Source organism: Acomys russatus, chromosome 7, assembly GCF_903995435.1.
Source record: "Acomys russatus chromosome 7, mAcoRus1.1, whole genome shotgun sequence".
NCBI classification, from domain to species: Eukaryota; Metazoa; Chordata; class Mammalia; order Rodentia; family Muridae; genus Acomys; species Acomys russatus.
In genome coordinates, this window is record NC_067143.1 from 17,123,623 (window position 1) to 17,129,267 (window position 5,645).

At 32.6% G+C, this 5,645-nt stretch overlaps 1 non-coding gene across 1 annotated transcript; it reads right to left on the reverse strand.

The window, feature by feature from the left end:
- Positions 1-5,339: 5,339 nt before the first annotated feature.
- On the reverse strand, positions 5,340-5,405 carry LOC127192554 (small nucleolar RNA SNORD109A). The gene has a single exon (XR_007831021.1). It is a non-coding gene; the product is annotated as a small nucleolar RNA SNORD109A (small nucleolar RNA).
- Positions 5,406-5,645: the final 240 nt, after the last annotated feature.

Below are 5,645 nucleotides of genomic sequence, written 5' to 3' on the forward strand. Positions count from 1 at the left end.
AGAAAAGCCCTCTCTCAACACATGAGTGTTTCAGCTGCACATGAAGTCTCAGATAGCCAGACTCCTGGGATTTGAAATGGAAATTCACAATTGTGCAAGAGGTATATACATCAGTCTCTCAACAGTGCTATTGACAAACCAGGATATTGAATTATTTGCCTTTATCCTTATTATCATAACAGAGAAAAATATCAAAAATTGTGTTGGACTAGAGTTTTGGACCCCAAAATCATACAATTCGAATGTTTATGGTCACAGGATTTCAATCCTTAAAATATATTTCAGTGCAATAAGGAAAAATATCAAATATTAAAAACATCATTTTTTCTACATATCTGTTCATAAGCATCTTTATTTGTAATTTTGATTTCAGTCTATTCATCATGAACCTGTAGTTGAGTTCTCCTCTCCTTTCTCCTGTATGATATATCTACCTCTACATATTTCAGTGCCCAATATTGACCCTGCAGGTATTCCTGAAAATATCAGTGTTCTGCTCCATTTGTGAATTGTGTCCATGTCCATCTTCTCCATCAATATTTCCTGACTCAGTTCAGGCAAACTCCACATGGCCTCCTATATTAAGCTCTTTCTACATCATGAGGAATCCTGCAGGTACTTGATAGAGAAATATCTTGGGAATGTATGTGTCTGAGTCTGTAATACCTTCTTTGAATTACCATATCACATTTTATCCCTTCATATGAACTGACAAAGTATCTATATCAGAGCTCACTAAGAGACAGAGTAGTATACAAGAAACCTGTTCTTACTGATTTGTCTGACTTTGGAATCTACTATTAGGCTCAGTATACACATATTTATAGAATATTAACTAATGTAATTTTCTTAGCTCCATTTTATATGATAAAAGCTTTAAGAAAATTCATTTGAAATTAACACAGCAATATTGTCATATGTGATTCTAGTTAGAAGGGTTTTAATCATATATTACTTGCGTTTGACAATCCACATCAATGCAGCAATGATGCACTAAATTTCTAAGAGTTATTGTCTGTGCTCTAAAAGCCTAGACTCCTAGTACTCTATCATCACCCTTTGAGTACTGCACCAATCAGTGTAGAAATAACAGTTAATAATTCTATGAGTTTGAACAACAATAAGAGGAATGAATCAAGAAGAGACTTGATACCTAGGAGCATATACAAGGGGAGGTGGTCTCTCTGTCACAGTCAGAGGGGAGGGGAATAGGGGGAAAGCGGAAGGGAGAAATTATATATAATTTCTATATAAATTAGAAAAAAAGAAATGCTGGACACCTCTATTCATCAGGAAATGTAAATTAAAACAACTCTGAAATTCCATCTTAAACTCGTTAGAATTGCTAAGATGAAAAACTTAAGTGACAGCACATACGAGTGAACATGTAGGGAAAGGTGGAGGTACAAACTTGTACAACCACTTTGAAAATCAATCTGTCTCTTTCTCAGAAAATCAGAAATAGTTCTATCTCAAGAACAAGATTTACCATTCATAGGCATATACCCAAAAGACGCTCCACAATACAACAAGGACATTTGTTCAACTATGTTTATTGAAGCTTCCATGATGATTGCCAGAATCCAGAAACAACCTAGATGTTTCTCAGCGGAGAATGTGTTATGAAACTGTGGAACATTTACACAATGGAATGCTACTCAGCTGTTAAAAAAAAAAAGAAATCTTGAAATCTGCAGGGAAATAGATAGAACTAGAAATGATCATCCCAAGTGAGGTAACCCAGGACCAGAAAGATGCACAATGTATAAGTGGATATTAGCCCCAAAATAAAGGATAACCACACTGCAATATACAGACCTAAAGAAGCTAAATAATAAGGAGGGCCCTAGGGAGAATGCTTAATTCTCATTCATAAGGGCAAACAGAATAGGCATGTGTGTATTCTATACTACATTTCAAGATTATAAAAATAACCTTTCTTTTCTACTTAACTCTGGGACTATTGAGCAATTTGGTGACTTAAACTGAACATTGAATTTCCTGGAACAATATGAAAAGAAGGCTTGTGGTTTTGAAAATTTCTTATTAAAAGCTTTGTGTCTCATTTATGAGCTGTCTTCTTCATGCATCTGCTTACATAGTTTATTTTCAGTAATTTACTTCCCTATGTTTTGAGTCATATTCAAGTGTTTCTTGGAATTAAATTGTGGTTTCTAAATATAACAAAAAAGGCGAAGGAATACATTAAGCTTACAAATATAACTATAATATAATGAACATCAAGTATACAATACAAACATAATAGTTTAAGACAGAAATAACTTTATGACAAAGACTCTAAGTTAAAGAAAATTATATGAAAATGCCTTTAGATACCACAGGCAGTTTAGAAATCTATCAAATTCTGAAAGCTGTAGTGCTCAGCTACCATGGACAATAAGTTGACTATTAGGATCTACTCCTGCTTCCCTGAATAGTGAACTGTATGATCAAATATACACAACATATCTGGTTTTACTTAACAGTGTTAGTGCACTAGTAAGTGGGTTTTTTTTCTGATGTTTTCACCTCATTTGTGTTCAGATTTCCAAGATCTACATTTGTCACACATTCAAATTACCTATTTACACTATGCTCTTAATTGTGGTAATATTCAGAGTAAATTAATCAAGCAAGTATTAGGCCACCCCTTATGTCACAATATAGGTCAAATAAAATAAAAAAATGGAGGGTTGTCTATGTTGAATTTCTGTTCTAAAATCTGGTTTTCTTGACATATAATAAAAATGTTGTAATTAGATGCAAGTGTCATTTCATTTTAAAGTGTCTTTTAATTATCATCCTAAGTTGGTGAGTACATGAGCTAATACTTAACAATCTTCATGTTCTTCTTCCCAATCCTCTCTTCTGTCTTCCAGTCAGTTACATGTTTGTATTCATGCTGAAATCTATAATACTGGGGTCAATTCTTAAACATTTCTTCTCTCTCCATCTTCTAACACTTAATTCCTGTTCTCCTTTCCAGACAGAAATTATAAGCAGCCCTACATCAATACACCTAAATATCACTAATAAGGGCAATTGAATGGAAGAGAATAATGTCATGTGATTTTTTTATTTGGATTTTATGTTTCTATATCAGCAATTACTGATGAGTTTATTTTCCTGAAATTACACTGTTACAGTTTGTGGACTTATAAACAGAAAAAGATTGCATATAAAGCATATTCTTCCTAATTTGTCTAACAATGTATATGCAGTGCGGTGTAATTTTTACTTTGAATAGAATAGGATGAGTTTGTTTCTTCAATTATGGGAAGAAAGATTTTTTAATTTCCAAAAAATAATTAAAAGACATGAGTAAAATGGTATGTTAGTTAAACAGTGGTGAAAATATAGTGAATCCATTCTGAAAATACATGGCTATGGATCTCCATGATGATTAATCACTAATTATTATTTATCTATCTTTTAGTTTCCAGCATTACTTACCAGTTTTTGCTGTCCTTCTCCTCACTTGAGTGCATGATTTGGTAGTATAGAAAATATGAATTAATTCTGGGTTCTTAATTGAAATGGAATACATAATTTGTGAGTGAAATAAGTTTGAACTTCTTAACGACAAATGTGAAAGAAAAGATGTACATTTGTCCTGGACAGGGAAATCATTATTACATACTACACCATGAGTCTGTTTTATAATAAAAAAAATTTGCTGAATACTATCACCACATTAAATATTTATTGAAAGATCTTTTTTTCCTCCTAATTATTTTTTTCCTAAACAATCAACCAGAGGACACTGCTTAGTGCTAGGAGATAAAGACGCACTATCTCAGAGAGGATTATGAAAGTTTTATTTTAGCAGAGACTATATATCAGCTGTATCTCTAATAATTTTCTTCTGTCTTCTTGCTCCATCAGAGTATACAAGATTGTATAGGTCTTTCACTCACCATGATATTCCTGGAACTATATTGAAAATTTCTCCTTTTAGTTATGTGGTTCATTGAAGCATAGAATATATTATTTTTATTATGTCAGCTTGTGCTTCTCTCATGCCCTTCATTTCCCTATCTTATGAAGTATGAAATCAAAGAAGTTCCTTGATATACTGATAGGGTCTAATGAATTCTGGCTTTTCACGATTTTATGAGATGATAATGATTTGCTGATTCACCTTCCATGAGCCATATTCATTCGACAGAAATGTACAAATTCCATATACAATGAACTATAATTGTGTTGCCATCTTTAACTCTTTGAGTTTCTTAACCATTTCTTAATGAGAATATTATACACCACTACACATCTAGGACGGAATGTTCTCTTATATTTTGCTTGCAACACTTTTACTTTGTATATGAGCTCATTCTATGCTTTATATGAAGAGTTTTATAGCCGTTCTCTTTTAACTTCCATGAACAAATATGAAGTGGACTGACTTCAATTGAATATTGTTGACCAGGGACTATTCTATAGAAAATTAATCTGGTACTGGAATTTTCCTAGATGAGAATCTTTGTATGTCTGCTTTATTGTCCTTGTATATATGTTTATTCCATGTGTTACTCAGTAGTAATTTGCTCTGTGTTGTGGGACAGATTAACATAATTATTTGAAGTAGGTTGTGATTTCGGGTTTTGACCTGTCAAGGCTGAATGAATACATTCAGCTTGCAAATAATAACCCATAATTCAATGAACATGAAGCACACACACTTGACATAGATATCATGACAATAATACTAACTTAAATTATATGAAGGAGAAATTAAGATACTCATAGGGGTTAGAGCATGTCAGCAAATTATGAAACCATTATTGGTTAGTTTCTATGTACAAAAAATGTTCATTAGCATCCACTGCTACACTTGTTTTCCTGAATCTCAACAAGGGCACTCTATACTAATATAGAAAATAGTCTGGTCACACCACACTTAATATCGAAACACTGATAAAATAGGAAAATAGAAAAAGGAAAAACATGATTCTAGAAAATACTCAGTATAAAGTCGGAGAAACCTGCCATATGTTTTTCACAATTTAGCTAATATAGCAAAGCCATATTCTCTTGACAGTGCTAGTGAGGAGTTAAGTGCATTTTCCAGTACTTATAAGTCTTTTTATTCTATCCTTTCAACATCTTTATTTTTCTGTCATTTACTTATATGTCTGCACTGTGCTATTACATACCACACTTCATATTGAAAGAAATGTAGGAAGAATTGGGACATATTGGGGAAATGTAAGGATGTACACTTCTCAACAATTAAAATATTATAGTCTGCCTAAACTGTTATCTGTTAACAGTGAAAACTGAAGAGTGACAGCCAGTCTCTGAGAACTTCATTGATTGTATAAGAATACCTCATATCTAGAAATCAGATTTCTATTTGTATGAGTCATTTAGCATCCCAAGACAGTTACTGACATCATCAATCCAGCCAATTCCTCTTTCAACACATGAGTATTTTCACAACCAAGCCAAACTTCAGAAAGCTTGTCTACTCGGCTTTGAACAGGAAAGATATTATTATATATATGTGTAATAATATAAATGTATATTTAAAATATTATTTTTTTAAAAAGAAAAGGAAGAATATGTTGTTCACAAAGCGTTTTTCTCAGTCTGAACAGAGGAACTAAATCAGATGCAGAATGAGTCAATTGTCCTCTCTTTGT